This window comes from Syzygium oleosum, unplaced genomic scaffold, assembly GCF_021117445.2.
Source record: "Syzygium oleosum isolate NSW1041296 unplaced genomic scaffold, Sole_v2.1 Sole_v2.43, whole genome shotgun sequence".
NCBI classification, from domain to species: domain Eukaryota; kingdom Viridiplantae; phylum Streptophyta; class Magnoliopsida; order Myrtales; family Myrtaceae; genus Syzygium; species Syzygium oleosum.
Genome location: NW_026607527.1, coordinates 417,350 through 437,088, shown reverse-complemented (window position 1 = coordinate 437,088; position 19,739 = coordinate 417,350). Strand labels below are relative to the sequence as shown.

General features: G+C 38.6%; 3 protein-coding genes across 5 annotated transcripts in view; all 3 read right to left on the bottom strand.

The window, feature by feature from the left end:
• The window catches only part of LOC130136194 (putative disease resistance protein RGA4), a 90,692-nt gene that overhangs the window by 12,815 nt on the left and 58,138 nt on the right, over positions 1-19,739 (bottom strand). The gene's annotated exons all lie outside the window — the stretch shown is intronic.
• The window catches only part of LOC115669662 (putative disease resistance protein RGA4), a 64,572-nt gene that overhangs the window by 12,815 nt on the left and 32,018 nt on the right, over positions 1-19,739 (bottom strand). The window contains exon 2 of one of the 3 annotated variants that reach the window (XM_056306353.1): positions 19,129-19,273. The exons of the other annotated variants lie outside the window; for them this stretch is intronic. The gene's annotated coding sequence lies outside the window, so the exon portion shown is untranslated. Of the gene's footprint in view, positions 1-19,128; positions 19,274-19,739 lie in introns of those variants that run through there. 3 annotated transcript variants of the gene reach the window in all.
• Positions 1-19,739, bottom strand: part of LOC115665421 (putative disease resistance protein RGA4) — a gene marked incomplete at its 3' end in the record, with an annotated part of 36,950 nt that overhangs the window by 12,029 nt on the left and 5,182 nt on the right. The gene's annotated exons all lie outside the window — the stretch shown is intronic.

Here is a 19,739-nt window from a genome sequence, read left to right as displayed (position 1 = left end):
CGAAAGAAGGTAATCATAACTATCAGAGTTAGCTTAGTTTTCTTGATCCTTGTTCATTTATGCTTTTTAAAATGCAAAAACTAAATTTTAAAATATTAAAGGGTTTTGAAGAATTATGTGTTGTGAAAATTTCATATGTTTTAAGCTAAATAAACTTTAAAACTTGTTCAAGACAAGATTAGATTAAAAACATATATGTGTGTACATATATATATATATATATGTATATATAAATCTATCAACACAGCTTTTAGATTATTTTCCCTTTGTCCTTTTTTTTTCCTGACTTTCTCCTTTTTCTTCCAAGGGAAACCATAAAAAGGGTAAGCTCACGTGTTTGGTGGAGCAAAGCAAAACAGAAAGCAGAGAGTAAAAGCGTCTTTCTGTTGGGGCCGCGATCGCACTTTGGGGATTCTGTCTGAAGTTGTATAGGACAATTGGCCGGAAAGCAACTTAACCCGACCGGGATTAACTATTAACCATCACTTTGTTCTTTCGTTTTGTTTTTATTTTTTGCCACGAATGTCTTCTCCCTCCCTCTTCTATGAGACCATGCCCTTTTGAAACTCTAGAAATTAATAATCAAATGTTGACTTATTTAATTGTCCTCATTAATGGCTAATCACCTCATTAAAACTTAAAGATAATATAAGTGCACGGTAATAATAATTACTAGAAAGTATTTAAATGATAAATACTAATAGCAAAACATCCCACTTCATCAATGCTCCCTGTGCGTGTGAACAAGATAAATTACATCCACTTAATATGTAAGGCAAGTTGATGTTCATATATCGTTCTCGAAATAAGGAAAACAAAAACCACCAAAAACTCCAAATTATATCTACTGTACATTTACCTTTACCTGAACTTTTTTCGGTAACATGAAAAACTATAAATTATGCCCCTACTATACATTTACCCTAAAAGTTTTCTAGTGACATAAAAAACCTTAACTTTGTACCCGTGTGGTACATTTACTCTCTATCAAAATCACATTAGATGATTTTCCAACCAAAACAACATCGTTTTTATTTCACTTAAGCTACGTTGACGCCATGTCAACCTCGTTTGTCTTCCGTCGTCCATGTAGTAAAATTTTAAACAGTGTTCATTGACACAATCTCGATGGAGAGCAAATGTGTCACATATGTACAAATTTGAGACTTTTGGTATTACAGAAAAAGTTTAGGATAAATGTGTCATGGTGTGCATAATTTAGAGTTTTTAATGTCTTTTTCCCTATATCAAATGAGATGATTGAGTTTTATTCTATTTTATTTTAACGTAATATGTCTAATTAATTTTAAAAAGGTGAGAAAGGATGGACTTTTGTGATGATGCAACTTAACCATTAAACGGGTTAATTCTAAAAAAAAGCATCGACTTTAGGTCGAGGGACAATTTTGGCCCGAACTTTTTTTTTGTTCCGTAAAAAAGTACCAACTTTAGGTTAAGGGATAATTTTGGCCCGAATTTTTTTTGTCCCGTAAAAAAGCACCAACTTTAGGTCAAAAGACAATTATGGCAACAACTTTTTTTTATCTCGTAAAAAAGTATCAACTTTCACTTAAATCTCAAATTTGGCCCCCATTGACTTAGGACCATTTATTATCTAATTTGACTATTCCACCTTAGCAATAAATCTACGTGCCTTGCTAACTGGATTTAAAGTAATATTCATTGTCTTATTTTCTAAGCCACAATTTGAAAAATAACTGTGAAACTATTCGTCTCCTTTACTTCACCGACAAGTCAAAAATATCTCCGGATTAAATCTCTAGCCAAAAGTAATCTGAAGGCGACCACCGCCTCGTCGACGCACGCCATGGGACGAGATTCGCCAAGCTCACCACCATAACCTTTTTTCTCAAACAATGGTGAAAGTCAACGGGGGGCAAGATTTGGGATCATGATGAAAGTTGGTGATTTTTATGAGACAAAAAAAAATTGGGGCCAGAATTTTCACTCGACCTTTTTACGGGATAAAAAAAAGTTCGGGCCATAATTGTCCCTCGACCTAAAGTTGGTGTTTTTTTATGAAACAAAAAAAAGTTTGGGCCAGAATTGTCCCTCGACCTAAAATTGATGTTTTTTTTTGGAATTAGGCCACCATTAAACTCCACTCTACCTTACTTTCCTATCATTGATAGATATGTATGTACGTTTGTGTGGAGAGAGTTTTGGTTTCACAAATAACACATAATAGCTGATTTTTTTTAGCACTCATTTATTTGTGTTTTTTAAAATGCAAAAAAAATTGTTTACTTTTCTGTTAAATTTTAAAATATTATTTAAATACAAAAAATGTTGAAAAAATATATAAAAATTATGTTTGTGAAAATTTTACATGTTTCAGGCCGAAAATTATAAAATTGATTTCAAATTAAGATTAATTTAATTAAACAAACAAGCTTTCGTTAACGTTTGTGAAAGCTTAGAGCTTGAAATCCAACACAGGTGGATCATATCACTGTCCTTCGATTTGATGTGTCATCTTTTCCCCTTTTCCTTTTTATCTTTTCTTTTTTTCCAAAAGACGACCAGAAAAAGTGTGAGATAATGTGTTGGTGAAGCAAAACCACAACTTTTCAATAATCCAGTTGGCAGACAAATCGGAATCACCGTCCACTTACAACGGTCGCACTCCATCCAGCACAATCACTCAAGCCCACCAACCATCTTGCTGCAGCTTAGACAACAGCAGCAGCACAGGGAATGCCCCAATGGCTGCACAGTCTCTGGTGTTCGGTGGATAATATCAGCTTATGCTTGATCATAAAATGTTACCTTCGGGTTCTAACAGCAACCATGATAAAACTAATCACTAAATTAGTAGAAGGGGAAGGACCATCACGAAGCATAATGTTTCTTTCGGTCTAAATAAAGTAGATAGCCCTATTCCAAGCACAGCTTTACTAGAGTTTTCGAAAATGTTCTCCTTCTGCGGTATTGAAAAGCCCATTGAAATTCAGTATCCCCACATCCAATAGCCCTGTCAGCATCGCAGAGAAAGGACGAGTCCCGAAGCTGTCTCTCGTCTTATAGAAAGAGCACTCAATGGTAAGGTGACATCTAGATTAAAAAATAAGCATCACATAAATAACAAGTGCAGCTTGTACGACAATATCGGCTATCTATTGATACTGAGCAGCTTGTTCAGGGTGTTAACCCAAACTTAGGAACATTAGGATCAAACCAAATAAGTTTATGGCATAGCAACTTGGACCTCCTTTTTCTCACTGATTCCCAAGCATCGGCAAATGGCATTTGAGCATGGTAAGATTGAATCACACAGCCTTGCTTAGATTTCAACAAAAAAATCAGATCTAGCAGGAGGCCATTGCCATTTATCACCATAAATAACGTCTGAGACTTTTAACATAGGCGGCATTTATTACACAGCTCTTGAAGAATAAACTTTCTAGCGGCACTCCAGGATGCCCATTGTCAAACCGTAAGGAAGTAGATTTGCAGCTCTCAACGATATGTTTGACATGAGGCTTAAGTATACTGCTCACGTTCAAAAGCTTCCACCAAATGTAAGTAGAACCACCGTTAGGTTCAACGGACCAAATACTTTGGTCCTTTAACAGATAAAGCCGCACCCAAACAATCCAAATGAAGCTGGCTCTCGGTACCAATCTATGGAGGCATTTAAAGGAGCAAGCAAGAATCCACGGAATTACTTGACATTCTTAGGGTTATCCTTTCTACAAGTGGTTTGCAATCTTTGTCGCTAAGCTTTGCATATTAAAGGAAGTTCTAGGTATCTAAAGATATTATTGGCAAGTGGTAAGTTTCCTTTGTCGAGACACACCATCGATGTATATTTTTACACTGTTATTTGAAGCGCATCTTTTGTCTGCAGGTATTTGGGTGCTTCTTAGTTCGCACAATTTTAGTAATATATAAATATTTGTACGTACTTTCGTGTATAATTTTCTATAATTTTTGTTACGGTGGAAAACTAAAAAGTTGTATGCTTCGGCTTAACACTTTTCACATGCATCTAAGTAAAAGAAAGAAGCTATATTGCATATAATATTCAAATAAATAAATAAATAACCAAAAAAAGTTGCACAATACGAGTATTATACAAATTTCTTCGCAAAAGTATCTTTCAAGTGGAGATTTTGTTGGTACGTGACAATTTTGGAGTGGTCAACGTGTGCAAAGTCATACTGCTACGTGACTAACATGACCAGAAAGCAACTCAACTCCACCATGGTCGCTTGTTAACATCACTTTGCTCTTCTTCTTTTTATTGTTTTTGGTTTTGCGCCACTTCTGTCTCCTTCCTCCTCCTTGGTATTTTGGAGATAGAGAGACCAGCCGCTTTTGAAACTCTAGATATTAAAAATCAAACATTAATCTGTCAATTGTTACTCATTAATGGCCCACCACCTCACTTATTACATAAAACTTAATATAGGCACCCATCTTATTTATCGTACAAAAACCCTCTTAAAGATAATGTAAGTGCACAATAACAGTAGATAATAAAGATATTTTGTCTAATTAATGTTAAGGAAAGTGGGAAGAAATGAAATTTTGTAATGATAGAGCTTCACCATTAAGCTCCATTCTATCTTACTTTCTCATTATTCATACGTATATATAATAGATATTAGCTTAGCAATGATCTCTTCAGCAATGCTCCCGATCATTTTTGTTCTCTCTGTCTCTCTTTTTCTCTTTGTGAATTAAAAGATATTAGTCCAGTGATTTCAAGGCTAGGGATTTCTCAGGACATGCATCGCACGTTCATGTTGATTATGGGAATTCTCCTCAGCCACGCATAATAGAAAGATGAAGCCCAAGTCAATAATGCATATGGGACTCACCGAGGTTGGGTCCAAGGTCCTCGATTGGTTTGTCTAAAGACTTTTCCTGCACTAGTGTTTAATAATAGTCTAGCATGCTTGCAAGGGCAATCAAAATGCTGGTGTTGAAGTGATGGAGATATTTATTTAGCATATTGTTTTCACGGATCATTGGTGAGTGGTTACACAAGGTACCTTACTATAGCAAGGAAGGCCGAAACCTTCGATAGAGGCTTTTGTGGCCTGTCCGGCAGCATTCTCTCAAGCTCCATAAATATATTTTTTATTTTATTGTGTCGGTGTTTGCATACCCTGTCCCTTTTTTATGAGTAAATTTTCTTCTCCCATCTCAAGAATATCCTCGAAATTTAACATTTCATAATTTAGACGAAGTAGTTTAAGGATATATAGATCTTCCATTGTGCAATAGTCTAGCATGCTTGCAAGGGCAATGAAAATGCCCGTGTTGAAGTGACAGAGACATTTATTCAGCAGATTGTTTTCATGTGACAGTTTCCGAGGCCCAGAAGCCAAGGAGAATAGGACCAAGTCGGGAAAGCAAATTGCTTCTCCAAGGACACACACTTCTTTTTTTTTCCCAAGGCTTCGTTCTATATATACATTTTTTTAAATGATGGAGGTCATTGTCTAATTTCTCGGGATGGATTTGAGGCATGACAAAATTGGTAACAAAACTTACTTTATAAACCTAGGAAACATTAGTTTGCTTTGATTCGGGTACGGTAAGATGTGAGCTGCAATTAATTATTAACTAATATATATGTAGATATATCGATACATATGCAATACATGTTAAGACCGAGTCTTTTCATTCAAATAGAAAGTTTTATATGTTTAGGTAACATGACAGATTTGTTAAACATTCCATTGCCAACAGTACACCACTCAATTCAAAACTCTCCTTCATATCGGCACTTGACATTATTGCTATTATTTTATTAAAACATTACTCTTTGATTAAGGAAGTTCACTCTCCTTGCCAATCTCTCAAAATTATCTGCTACCTATGGATAAATGCTCCTAAATTATTTATTTCTTCCCTTATTTTTTCATATTCTCTAAACAAATAAATAAAACTGCCTTTAAGATCTCTCTTCCAATACTAGGCAATACCAAAACTTGCACATTTATGTAATGTAAAATAATATATTTAGGCATACCCATGGTTTTTTTTCTGGCATATACAATTTGCACAAAATATTTTACATATTGATTAGTTTGTAATAATATCCTTTTGTTCAAATTTATCACTTTCCTTTATCAATTACTATAAGACAAGTCACCCGTCTTATCTTTTGAGTCTGGCTCTTATTTTTATTCCCCTAACATACTATTCGTCTAATTTAGCCCTATTCAATATACGCAATCAAATCTTTGCCGAATTCCCTTGTAGATGTTTTCTAATAGTACTTGCAAGACCATAGCAATTTCTAGTTGGGCACTAATGACTAGTCGATGACACCAGGCCTCGGACCTCATCACTACTAAGAGTGCATTTCAAAGGTCTAACATTGTGGATTCTTGAGACATGGCTAGAATATGCAAAGCATCTTTTAACATCCTCAAAATTTGAGAGTCCTAAAAAACACCCGGTGCTATTTTCTTGTGTGAATACTTTAAAACCTGCATAGACTACGCAAAATACCCTTTTAACATATTTTTGGAGCATCTTTTGCAGTGTAGACACGTTTATTCGTGTGTATGTGCGCGCTATGTGTGAAAGACTTGTAGTCATTATCATTCACAGAGGATGTGGTAGGAGAAGTAACTCTTTCATAATCTTGTCCAAACTGAAATTTGTAACTCTTCCAGAAAGAAGGTAATTCTCATCTTCCCTTTCCGACGACATGCTTCACTTCGACTATGGTGGTGTTGTTGTTCATTCACCTCTGGAGTCTCTCCGATGCACTTCCTTTTCTTTCGTTACAAAAACAAGAGAGTTACAGGAAAGTTTAGCAAAAAGTCCTAAGCAACCGGTCGGCCAGCGGGTGGCGAAGGCGATTCGTCGGTTCCCACAAAACCAAACCGGTCGCTGAAATTACAGCCCAAAACAAACCTCGTCCCTCTAAAAATATACATTTCCTTTGTCAAGACGCACGCCAGTAGATGTACATCTCTTTGCACTGTTCTTTAGAGCCTGACTTTTTGTCCGCGGGTGTTCGCCCGCTTCTCAGCCACACGATTTTCATAATATATAAATTTTGGCACCCACTTTCAGTACGATCTTTCGTAATTTTGTGCATGCCTTTGCCGGAAAAAATGCCCTTACTTTTCACACGTCATCATCGCGGAGAGCATGTAAGTAAAAGAAAGGAATAATGGCACAAACAGTCTCTGAATTTTAGCATAATTTGTAATTTAATTCATGAATTTTTAATTTATTCAATGTAATTCCTGAACTTTAAGCTAATGTTCAATGTGGTTGCTGAACTTTTAATTTGTTCAATGTCATATCTGAACTTTTGGTGCATGTTCAATTTAATTTCTGAACTATACAAAAATATTCAATATAGTCTCTGAACTTGAATTAATGGAAAGGACTGTATTGAACATTTTCATATAGTTCAGGGACTGAATTGAACATGTACCAAAAGTTCAGGGATGACAATGAACAAATTAAAAGTTCAGGGACCATATTGTACATTAGATTAAAGTTTAGGGACTATATTGAACAAATTAAAAGTTCAGGGACCAAAATGCATATTTGACCAAATTTCAGGGACTATTTGTGTTATTTTCCCTAAGGCTCCGTTCGTTTGGCGGAAAATATTCTCCTTTTGGAAAATATTTTCCCGGAAGTCATTTTCCTGGAAAATGTTTTCCCGGAACATCATTTTCCGGTGTTCGGCGATCAATATGAAAAAGTTTCGGAAAATATTTTTCGCACTGGCCGGCGGCGGCGGCCGGCGATTAGCGGCCGGCGGCAGGCGCAGCGGCCGGCAATCAGCGGCCAATGGGCCAGCAGCGGCGGCAGCGGAGCATGTCTGGCGGCCGGCGGTGGTGGCCTGCCGGCGGCGGGCGGCGGCGACGGCAATCGGCGACCGGTGGCGGCGGCCGGTGACCGGCGACGGCGGCCGGCGACCTTAGTGAAAAAGAAGAAGAAGAAGTTCCGGAAAATGATTTCCGCTTTTGAAGAAGCGGAAGTCATTTTCCATAGACTTAGGCTATTTTGTGAGGGGGGAAGGAAAATATTTTCCCACGGAAAACGTTTTTTGCCCCCTGAACACCGGAAAACCTGGAAAATATTTTCCGGGAGAATATTTTCCGCCAAACGAACGGAGCCTAAAAGAAAGACCGATTTCTATAAATTAACTACTCGAATTAAATAAAAAATAAAAAAAACCAAAGAAGATGCACAATAATTGCCTATTTTTAGGGTCCACGTGTATGAAGCCGTACTGCCGTATGCAGTAGGGGTGTCAATGGGTCGGGTCGGGTCGGGCTTTCTTGATACCCGACCCGACCCGAAACTTACAGGGTCGTGCTTGACCCGCCCAGACCCACCCGAGACCCTGTTCACCGTGCACACCCAAGAGAGGGCCGGGTCCTGGCCGGGTGGGCGGGTTTAATTTATTCTTAGACGATTTTGAGGTCGGCGAAGCAAGTAAACCCCTTCGGAGATGGGGAAGTGCCACCGATGAGGATGATGTCAAAGTGATCCCGGTGGACACGTTCTTTCTCCGCACGCCTCCGTCTCCAACGTCTCCTCCGCCTCCACCAGAGGCGAAATCTCCAGCTCAGCCGCCTACGCCACCGCCACTGCCTCCTCTGCCGGTGAGGTGCACATACGAGGCCGTCGCTCCCGAGGCCCCGAGCCCCCATTGCCCGTGAAGCTGCCCGTCCATTAGCCCAAGAACTGCGCACGGTCGCCGTTTCGGGTGCTAGAGCTCAGGTTCATGGCTAGCGGGGACTTTGTCCAACACGCAGGTGCCCGCAGCTCCGTGCGCGCCTCGCCGTAGCCGCCGGAGCTAGGGACGCGGACGTCCCATCGTCGCCGGGCCACGAGGCGGCGGCAGCGACGAACGACCGAGATTGGAGCGGCGAGGTGAGGGGGCGCCTGGTGGGCCGCGATTGCTAGCGCCGTCGTGACTTCTCTGAGCTTCGAAGCCATGGCGCCTCTTTGCTCAGGCGATTAAGAACAGTCCTTCTGTTGGCTTAGATCTAGGGTTTCATCGTGAGAGAAGAGAGAGAAGGGGAAAGAGAGAGATTTGTAGGTGGGTCTAAGGTGTCAATGGGTCGGGTCTGACCCTACCCCAATCCTAATAATACCCATATCTAAAAGCCCTATTAGAAGAAGACTAAGACCCAATCCCAAAATACCCCAAAATTTAGGGTCGGGCCGGGTCGGCGCGGGCCGGGCCGGGCCGGCGCGGGCTTTTTTGACACCCCTAGTATGCAGCATGAGGTTGACAGAAGATGAGGCATGACATAAATAATTGCTACGTGACCCACATGACCAAAATGCAACTTAATTCGACCATGATTAACTTTTTTGTGACCCACGTGACCCACTAACCATCGCTTTCGTTTTCTCTTCTTTTTCTTTTTTTGAGGCCCCGCGCCGCGTTTCTCTCTTCCTCCTCTGCGTTTTTAAGATAGAGAGAGCCGGAACCTTTTGGGAACTCTCGATATTAAAAAGCCAAAATATTAATATGTAAATTGTCACTCATTAATGACTAACTACCTCATTTATTGCGCAAAAAACTTACTACGGACACCCTACCTCAATTACTGTACAAAAACCCTCTTAAAGATATTTAGAAATTTATAAATGACAAATACCAATTGCAAAAATTATATATATACGCGCGCAAAATATTACATCAAAATTAGTAGATATTGTAAGTCGATGTCGATGTAATGTTTAAAAAAACATTTTCTTAGATTAGATGCGATGATTAAGTTCTTTTTTTGCTTTATTTTGAAGTAATATATTTAATTAATGTTAAGAATAGTGGAAATGACTGAAGTTTTGTAACGATATAGCTCAACCGTTAAGTTCCACTTTATCTTACTTTCTCGCTATATACATGCATAGTATGGTTTCGCAAATGACACATGGTGAAATAGAACGAAAGAAGGTAATTACGATGATCAAAATTAGTTGAGTTTTCTCGGGACTTGTTTGTTTATGCTTTTTTAAATGCAAGAACTAGTTTAAAACGTTATTTAAATTATCAAAAGATTTTGAAAAATTTTTTGCGTGAATTACGTATCGATATTTAACTGTTGCGAAAATTTCACATGATTCAAGTCAGAAAAAAATGTAAAAATTGTTCAAGACAAGATTAGATTAAAAATATATATAAATAAAAATCTCTCGACACAGCACTTATTAGATATTTTGCGGGAGCGCAAAGCTTGAAGTTCGCTGCAGCTGGCAATCATTGTCCTGCGATTTGAGGTGTCTTCTTTTTCTCTTCTCCCATTGTCCATTACATCCTCCTTTTTCCAAAGGCAATCATAAAAAGGGCAAAGGAGATTAACGTGCCTGGTGGAGCAAAGCAAAAACAAAAAGCAATGTAAAAGCATCATTCAGGTGGGGCCGCGGTCGCACCTTGGGATGGAGATTCCATCGGTACGTGACGAAGCTGGATCGTACAACGTGTACAATTACAGATGGGGTGGGTATGGCCTTAACTAGGGCCACGTCTATGAAGCTATACTGCCATCTACAGCATGAGACCGGCAAAAGACATGGTCAAAAAGTAACTTAACTGGATCATGATTAACTATTAACCATCACTTTGCTCTTTGCGCAAAACTTGAAGTTAACTACAGCTGGCGTTATTGTTTTACGATTTGATGTGTCTTCTTTTTCTCTTTTCCCATTGTCCTTTGCTTCCTCCATTTTCCAAAGGCAATCATACAAATAGAGATGGGATGGGTATGGCCTTAGCTAGGGGCCACGTCTACGAAGCCGTACTGCCATCTACAGCATGAGGCCGACAAAAGACATGCCAAACTTAACTGGACTATGGTTAATTATCAACCATCACTTTGTTCTTTCGTTTGTATTTTTTTCTTTTCGTGTCACGTCTGTCTTCCTCCCCCTCCTCCTATGCGTTTTAGAGATAGAAAGAGACCATGCCCTTTTGACACTCTAGAGATTAAAAATCAAATGTTGATTTGTCCTCGTTAATGGCCAATCACATCATTCGAATATGAGCGCGCGGCAATAATAAATAATAGAAAGTGTTTAAATTATAGATGCTAATAGCAAAACACCCCACTTCATCGATTTTCCCCGTGTGTGTCCTCGAGAAAGATTTACATCCACTTAATATGTATGTAAGGCAAGTTGATGTTCACATATTGTTGCAGAAATATTATATTAGATTAAAGGGAAAAGTAAAGCAAAATATAAAAGTCGAATAGAATAACGCCTTGGCTATTTTGTTCAGGTATGTGAGAGTTACCGCTTGAAATCCACTACCGGTGGTGGCCCATGTCATTGTCCTTGGGTTTGACGTGTCCTCTTTTTCCTTGTTTTTTTCTTTACTTTTCCTCTTGTCAAAAGGCAACAGGAAAAATTGTGAGATGACGTGTTGGTAAAGCAAAACCACAATTTTCCACTCGCCGACATCACCGTGCTGTCGCGAAAGGATCTTTTAGAAGAACACGTTTTTCGTTGGCCGACTAATCAGAGTGACCATCCACTTACAAGGCTACATTACATCCGGCCCAATCAACTCAAGCCCAGCAACCAGCTCTTTCCAGCTTAGACAACAGCAGCATCACTGGAATGCCCCAAGGGCTGCACAATCTTCGGTGTTCGGACGACAATATCGGCTTATGCTCCGTGATAACATGTTACATTTGAGTTCTAATAGCAAATTGGACATGGGCTATCTGTCCATTGAAAGACGGGTTTGAAATTGGACATGGACCTTGACTACCTTTCTAGTTCTAATTCCGGCCTAGTCAAATAGTGTGTTTCTTATTTCAAACACTGACTGCATACAAACAAGGACTACCATATTATGGATATGTATATACTTCCTTTGTAAGACTGCACGTATCCAAGATTAAAAGACTATTGGCGGTATTGGTGGGATTTGCGTTCCTATTCAAGGAAAGAAGAGATTATAGGCAAATCTGTACATTTATAGTTTTCCTATTTTTTGGAGTTTCTTGTTTTTCGGGTTTGCTTGTTTCCTTTGTTGTGGCAACCCTTGTGTACAAATTGCAGAATAATGGCAGCTTAACTCTCACGACAAAAAAAAAGAGAGTTGAGAGTTTTGTCTGAGGATGTAAGCACATTGCTGAATCTCGTAATTCTTGTGTTCTTTTTGTGATTGCTTCACTAAAATTCAACAAATACAAATAGTGATATTGCATCTAGGGTTCACTGTCCCGTCAATTCGTAGACAAACTGCTACTTTTCGTTAAGCATTGCACTCGTGTCCTATTCTAAATCACACGGAGCAATTAAGATAAATGTACTTTGACATTTAACTGTTTTGTACAAAGAATTGAACTCGCAAAAGTATACAAGGTGGCGACCATTTGAAATTAGGTCCTAATTTATATATATAAAACGTGACATTATGGTCAACATGGGACTAAGTAATGTCACAAATCCTTTCTTGTTCAACATGGGACTAAATATTTCACAAAACAATTGGCAAGATGCTTGAGATCCTTAACAAGGATAGCATGAGTTACGCATTCTTATTCATACCTATTCATGATTAGCTGTTGGATCTCGTAACTCCCGCTTCCACGTAAGTTGCATGCTCAACATTTCTGTGGATGCCAATTTTAATTATATGTCATTCCATTTCTTGCTAACCCCCTTGCTCTACTAGGATTTCCGAAAGAAAATGTGTAAATTGTAAGTAAGTATGTAACTAATAATTTTTACATGAAATCAGAAACTTTCTTTAAGAAACTCTACTTTCAATTTCTGAATAATTACTAACTTTTTTACATGATGAGTAATGTTTCATATGAAAAGTAACTTTTCCATATATATATATATATATATATATATATACATAACCTGACAAATTTGAACATGACAGATAATTTCTCAATGCAATAGCAAGTTTAATATAGAAGACCAAGAATTTACTCTGAGATTAGTAACCTATTCATGGGCTTATTAAGCTTTTGCATTAAAAATGTAATTACCAGCGACCCTGTTCTTTAGGTAATGGCAAACAATAGTCAGTCCCACGTGGTCTAGAAAGGGACAACCAAAGTTTCTTTTTCTTAGCAGATGCAGATGAAAATTTCTCCAAGTGGGGGCTAAAGAACAAATAAGCCCAGCTTCTTCTTTTTTTTTTTTCTGATCAGTGCCCAACATTTCATATGTTCCAAGCCAAAAAATGTAAAGATGTGTCCGCGATAAGATTAGATTAAACAAAAAAGAAAACAAAGTATAAAAATTTATCATGACAAGCCCTTAGCTATTCCTATGCCGGTGATGCGAAAGCGTGGAGCTTGAAATCCACTATACATGGTGGATCTTGTCATTATATTTCGGTTTGACGTGGCATCTTTTCCTTTTTTTATACTCTTTTCCTTACTTTCACAATAGATGACGTCTGGAACTTTAACATTCATCTCGAGGCAGCATTATTACACTGCTTTCGAAAAAATGAACTTCTCGTGGCACCCCAGGATGCGCATTGTCAAAACCATGAGGAAGTAAATTTGCTCTAGCTCCCTTGGCATTGTGAGGCTAGCCTTTCCCAAAGGCCGGCAATGCGCTTACTTTCCTCTATCTTACCAAGCTAAATATAACTGATTTAATGAGTTGTAGTTTGTCTGCAAAAGTCAAATGCTTGACATTCTTCCGGTCATCCTTTCAACTTAATGGTGTGCGATCAATGTCACTAAGCTTTGCCAGATGTTGAAGAAAGTTCAAGGTATATAATAGTCGATGCTCCTCTCAGAATGCCACTTCTTCGTAGCAAATCGCTGCAATAAGCTCTGCCATATCTACTCAAAAAAAGTTTTATAACTGAGGATTAAGCTTCAACCCATAATTTGTTGAAACTGCTCAAAAGAGGTTTAATATGTAAATATAAGAAGCCTTGTCACCTTAGAAGAAGATCATAAGATCACAATGAAACTCAAATAAATTAACGTCAACTGGGTAATATATTAGGCCTGACGTAAGGATCAGGCCGGGCTCGAGACCGTCCATTGATATGATCCCACTCCTATTGAACCAGCACATGGAGCGGCAAGGATATTTAGTTAGGATTGATGATATGAAAATGAGATTCTAATATAACTCGGTATCTTTGGAGATAAGATAAGGGAAAAATATTTTTGCCAAATGAAACCTATTTCACATGGTTCAATATAGAAGAAGAACCCTACGACTCAAATTATTTTGCATACTTGTTGAAAAAAGAGCTGCTTATTATACCAAAAGAAAGCAAACTGATACATTTATTATTCATCTTCCTGGCGGTTCTCAATCAAATTCGTGCTTTATCTGCAGGCTATGAGCAATCTCGTATCATTCTTCTCCCGGCACATCTTGTTGCTATCCCTAGAATGATTACAAAAATTGGCCACCGCCCCTTAAAAGATGTTGAAATTGCTCGAAGGCTGCGAGCTAAATGAAGACCCTGATGCAATAGTAAAAAGGTGAACGTATTAAATAAGTGTCTCGCTAGTCGCTACTAATGGGATGACACCACAGAATCACTTTCATTATCCTCCGTAAAGAGAGTTGAATTAATAAGTCATGCTCGAGTCAAGCCTCAAGTTGGAGTTCCGAGATCAATTTAAATTCCAGTAAATTTCAACGTCCGATGTGCACTATCAAAGATTGCAATATAAGTTAATCACTTAAAAAGTTAGAGAAGAGAGACAATGACATCTTGCCGTTCAAACTTCTATCAAGTACCACAAACACAAATAGAACAAATTTAATCCTAAACAAGAAGAATTAAATTCGTGGGGTTTGCAGGATGTTCCATGAGTGTTTTCATGTCAATATCTCTGAATTATTAAAAAAAAAGTTTAAAAAAAGAGTTATCAATATTAATCACAGAGGCCGTACAAAAATCGAACTTCTTTTTGGGATGCCTTTACTTCCCTTTATAAAGTGAACGATGCAGCTCTTGCGCAGGATTGAGAGCTTCGAAAGGAGAGGACTTTATAACCTTTATATAATTTTTTTTTCACACAATAAAAAATAAACATTAAAATATTCATTTTTCACGTATAAATTAGGTCCACGTGGGATCCCTCTCCGTCAACCCAAATTCCTTTTTCTATGACCGCCAACCGTTGCAACTTCATTAATTCTTCGCTTTCAACTATACCTTAGAAACATTTTTCACCATCCCATTATTTCCACCTAAAGTTCCGAGGTCTTTCTATAATTTATCACTGCAAGTTTTAGCATGAATACAGGCCAGACCTTCGCTTGACGTCGTACAATCTCACCTCAAAAGCAAATCATCAACCTCCCAAAGAGAGTTTGATTAATCAGTCTCATCTTAGTCAAGTCTAAGGTTCAAATTCTAAAATTAATTGATGTATGTTCCAATTGTTTTCATCAAAATCTACCGGTTCCAGTAGGCTCGACTGGAGACAGAATATAAGTAAATCCAAAAAGATATACTAAAACAATCTTTACAGAACGGGCGTCACCTTCAAGAACCGACTTTTCCATCTCATGGATGAGAGTAAGCTATAAGGAAAAACAGAGCAAGCCGAGCTCCATAGCAGGAGAAGAGAAGCCAAGACTTGAACGAATCACCTGAATCAAAGCCATTTCTCCCCTACACTAGATTCCAATCCCATCAACTACTCAAATGGGAACTACGAAAAATGTGTATTTGATACAAGGGTTTGCATGTACTGTTCCTCATAGTACCTTTCGAGCTGTTTCTCTTCACTAACGTATGATTCTGTTAATTTCTCCAAAAAATGCACATTCTATCATCACATTGTCACGACAGCTTTTTCCGCGATGCGGTTGGGGAAAAGACTAATTTAGAGATAATGCCCAAAAGGCGGGCCAACGGCCCTTGATTAGGCGCTGGCTCTCCCAAGCCCTTACCTTGCACAAGGTTGCATTTCATTTTAAGTTTGATTTAGCTTATGAATATTCTATGTGAAACTGGATTTGCCGCTAGCATATTGGGTTCTGCTAGAAACCAAGTGAGGTACGAGAGTATATCTCACTTCCTACGCAACCAAAGATTTAGGGTCGATGACTTGATTACACTAGTTATCTAATTAGTGCTTTTTTGGTATCTAAACTTGATTATTTGTCCGCTAAAGTGTTCATGCAATCTTTTTATCCAATTATGAGTCCTAAGGTTTTCGTCCGCTAAGTGTTCATACAATGTTTTTGGTGTTTATTATGATTGTAACTTAACCACTTAGCTAAAGCAAGCAAAATAAAACATAGGAAAACATTATACAAGAATCATAATTAATTGATCTAAGAAAGTAATGAAGGAACGAGTAAAATATAAAGTGCAGTAAAGTAAACCGATACGAGTCGAACAATGAATATAACATGACCTTGTTGTTAAGCCCCAGGACAACAACCTCCATGATTTTAGTACAAATTGAGTTCAATTTCTTTTTTGAAGGATTAATCTTCCAAGACTAAACTAATTCTAATACTAAAATCTAACAACCTAATCAATGCCTATTTTTTTTTCTAACAATTTCTAATTTTTATTTTCAGAATTTTATTTTATTTTTTTTATTTTTTTCGTTTTCTTCTCTTATTCTGGGTCCTTCCTCTGAATCAAATCTTCACTGAGATACTCCATGAATTTCAGCATCACCTCAATCAAAGCAATTGGCAACAACCATGCCCAATGATTAAGAAATCATCAACATACAAACACCACATCACGGGTAATAAGAACAACACTGGGATGGGCTTCAGATCAATTCAATCTACACTCCAAAGAGAGTGACCCAAAGGAATGGTGATGACAGCCCATATCCAGCAAGTTCAAGGCACAGCAACATGGTTATTTGTTGATAAAAATTATCACCAATTCACCATAACATTCTCCTAAATCATCATACATGTTCACATGATAAAAATGACATCACAACATGCCGAAATTGAACCCCAATCATATAAGCCAGCAAGTCCAAATTCCATTCCAGCATGATACAAACAGGACAACGGTTCTATTTCTTTCGAAATTGACATGTATTCTTAACACCCATTCATTGCCCACTCATTTTATGAAAAGTATATGCAAGTATCAGCTACATGAATAAACCGTCCAGGTTGCAAAACAGTACACAAAACACACACTCCAATTATGATTTAATATCAAATCAAAACTTTGGTTTAATCCCTGGCTATCCATAAAAATGCTGAGGTAAGAGATTGTATTGATATAGCTTCATCACACGCCGGAGGGGTTTTGGTAGAAGGACTGAAGAAAAGCAAATGTTAAGCATAGCCTGCTAAAAACTTGGTTTCACAAATCGCAAGACACCAATTCCCCTAAGCAAGCAATAATTCCCCAAAGAACTGCAGCTACTACAAATTTTTTTGGGGAATTAAAATATTCAAGGCCTCAAGCTTTCCAAATACGATCACAACATAATACCGACTCTGGAGAGCAAGATGAAAACAAAAAAAAGAGAGAGCAGGCAAGGAAGGATTCACCTTTACTGAATTGATCTTTCCTTACCAAATTTACATGCATATACCCGTACTCAAACCCTTCAAGTTGAGAGCAATGCGGATTCGGAAAGAGCAGGAGTTTCACCCAGTGCCGTACAACTTCAACTCCGTCCTTGCGGGGCCCTGAAACAGAGCAATAACAAAAATGTGAATGACGGACAGAAAGAAGAAGCACATGTAATGAAGACAATGAAATGCTGACAGAAGGATAGAGAGTCCATAGTTATGATTGTGGCCTTGTCAAGCGCAGTCAGTGAGCTTCTATTTTAAGAGACAAGCTCTCGGCAGCATGTTCAGCGGATTTCAGCACACACCATTGTTCATTCACAAGTGAGACATGTCCAGTAAACAAAACATTTTAAGCACTAGCAAAGAAAGATGACAAATCTAATCCAACAAGAAGAGTATATAACAAGTTTAATCCAACAATAAGCATATGACCAGCAGAATCAACACCGTTATACTCGAATTTTGGCAAACATAATTCGGTATTGATTTAGTTTCGTATAGGACTTGTGTGCAAGAATGGACAACGACCAATTCACCACCTATAAAACGAGGACTGATATTTTTACGATGTCAAAGCATGAATACTAAACAGAGAAGATGTTAGCATGGCGCTGTGAAGATTTACCTAAAAATACACACTTCTCTAATCTTCACTCATTTACACACATATATGCAAAAGCACTCACCAAACACCTCATTGCACTCTGTTTTTATTCTTTCCTCATACTTTTTAATGTTAGTTCATGGCAAAGAAGTAATCCATCTAAGGGATGACCTTCTAGGCTCTCAATCGATTCAAGAGTAAGACATCACTCCTCTTTACCCCGGTCAGAATTCACCAGTCCATGTATTTTGCACCTCAAACGGTTCTACCTTCATATTATTTCCGGACAAAATCACATTATAATGCATGCCAATAGGAGCATCTGTTTCTTGAGAAATTTGCTATCCTATCATATCAATATGAAAGCTTCCCTGGCCACTATGACAAATAGCAATCAGTGCAATTGAGAAATCCTCAATTAGCCCAAATGACAGCTCAAAGGAAATTCACGATTGTAATCAAATTCGGATGCGCAAAATTATCAAAGCATCGTTATAGCAATACCAAAGTAAGACCAGAACACCAATCAGCCGAGCAAGAGAACAAACAACCAGCAAGCATAATCTCGACCCAGTGAAGTGAATATAATTCGTCAGAAGCCGAAACGAACTCACGATTCCCCTTGGGTATACATTACTTGCGGCGTAAGTTGACATGCTTTGCTCATCTAGATATTTGATTAACATGAATCAATACCTGGCAGAATATCAAAAGCAGAGACAACATATATGGATGGATTTGAACAACAAATGAAGTAGTCATGGCATATGGAGATCTCGGCCACAGTCTAAAATCACTGGAAATAGAGACGCTGTAAGTGAGTCAAACATGTATATATTACACAACGATCATTCCAGACACTAAAGCATAAGAATGCTTCTCAAAATTGTATTCCGATTTCGTTCGGGCATTTTAACGAACATTTGGTGATCAGTTCAAAAACAGAACACATTGCAAGCGGGAGGAGGAATGAGACATTGTAGCACGATGAAGCCTTGAGGCCGTGAACGACGACGGTTCCGTCATCAAAACATGCCAGGATGAGAGTGATTTCATCGACTACTTCGTCGATGAAGATGATCCTAGTAGAGTATTGGTCGCGCGATGACCTCCTCTCTCCCTCTCGTGTCCGGAAGCAAGCGAGAGCCAACCCGTGCCTGCAAAATCGTGCTGGTTTTTCATCCAAGGGTTAATTCGTGTTCCCGATCGAATCAATTAATCGAAACACGCAATTCGAAACACACGATTCGAGACTTGTTCTTCAAGTAAAAAACCTGGGGAAACAAGGTGCCCCCCACATACATACCTTCAGCAAAGAAAATTAGGGGTCGATCAACCCTCATCCGAGTTGTATGCGGGGATATGAGCGATCTTGTCCCAGTCCTCGCCTCCATCTCTCTTGCACCTCCTCTCTCCAATTCTGGGCAATCGAAGATACCCAGGTAAGTAAGGGATGCGAGCCTTCGCATTCCTTCGAGTAATGACGTCAGCGAGGGGCACGCGAGGATTGTGAGCCGCTGAAGTGATTGGAGGGCCTCGAGCTCTTGTAAATCCTTGAAATTGTCGCACCTGCCAATATGGAGGCGCTCGACATTGCGGACCCGTAGAAGCCACCGCGGAGAGACGCCGGTTTTGG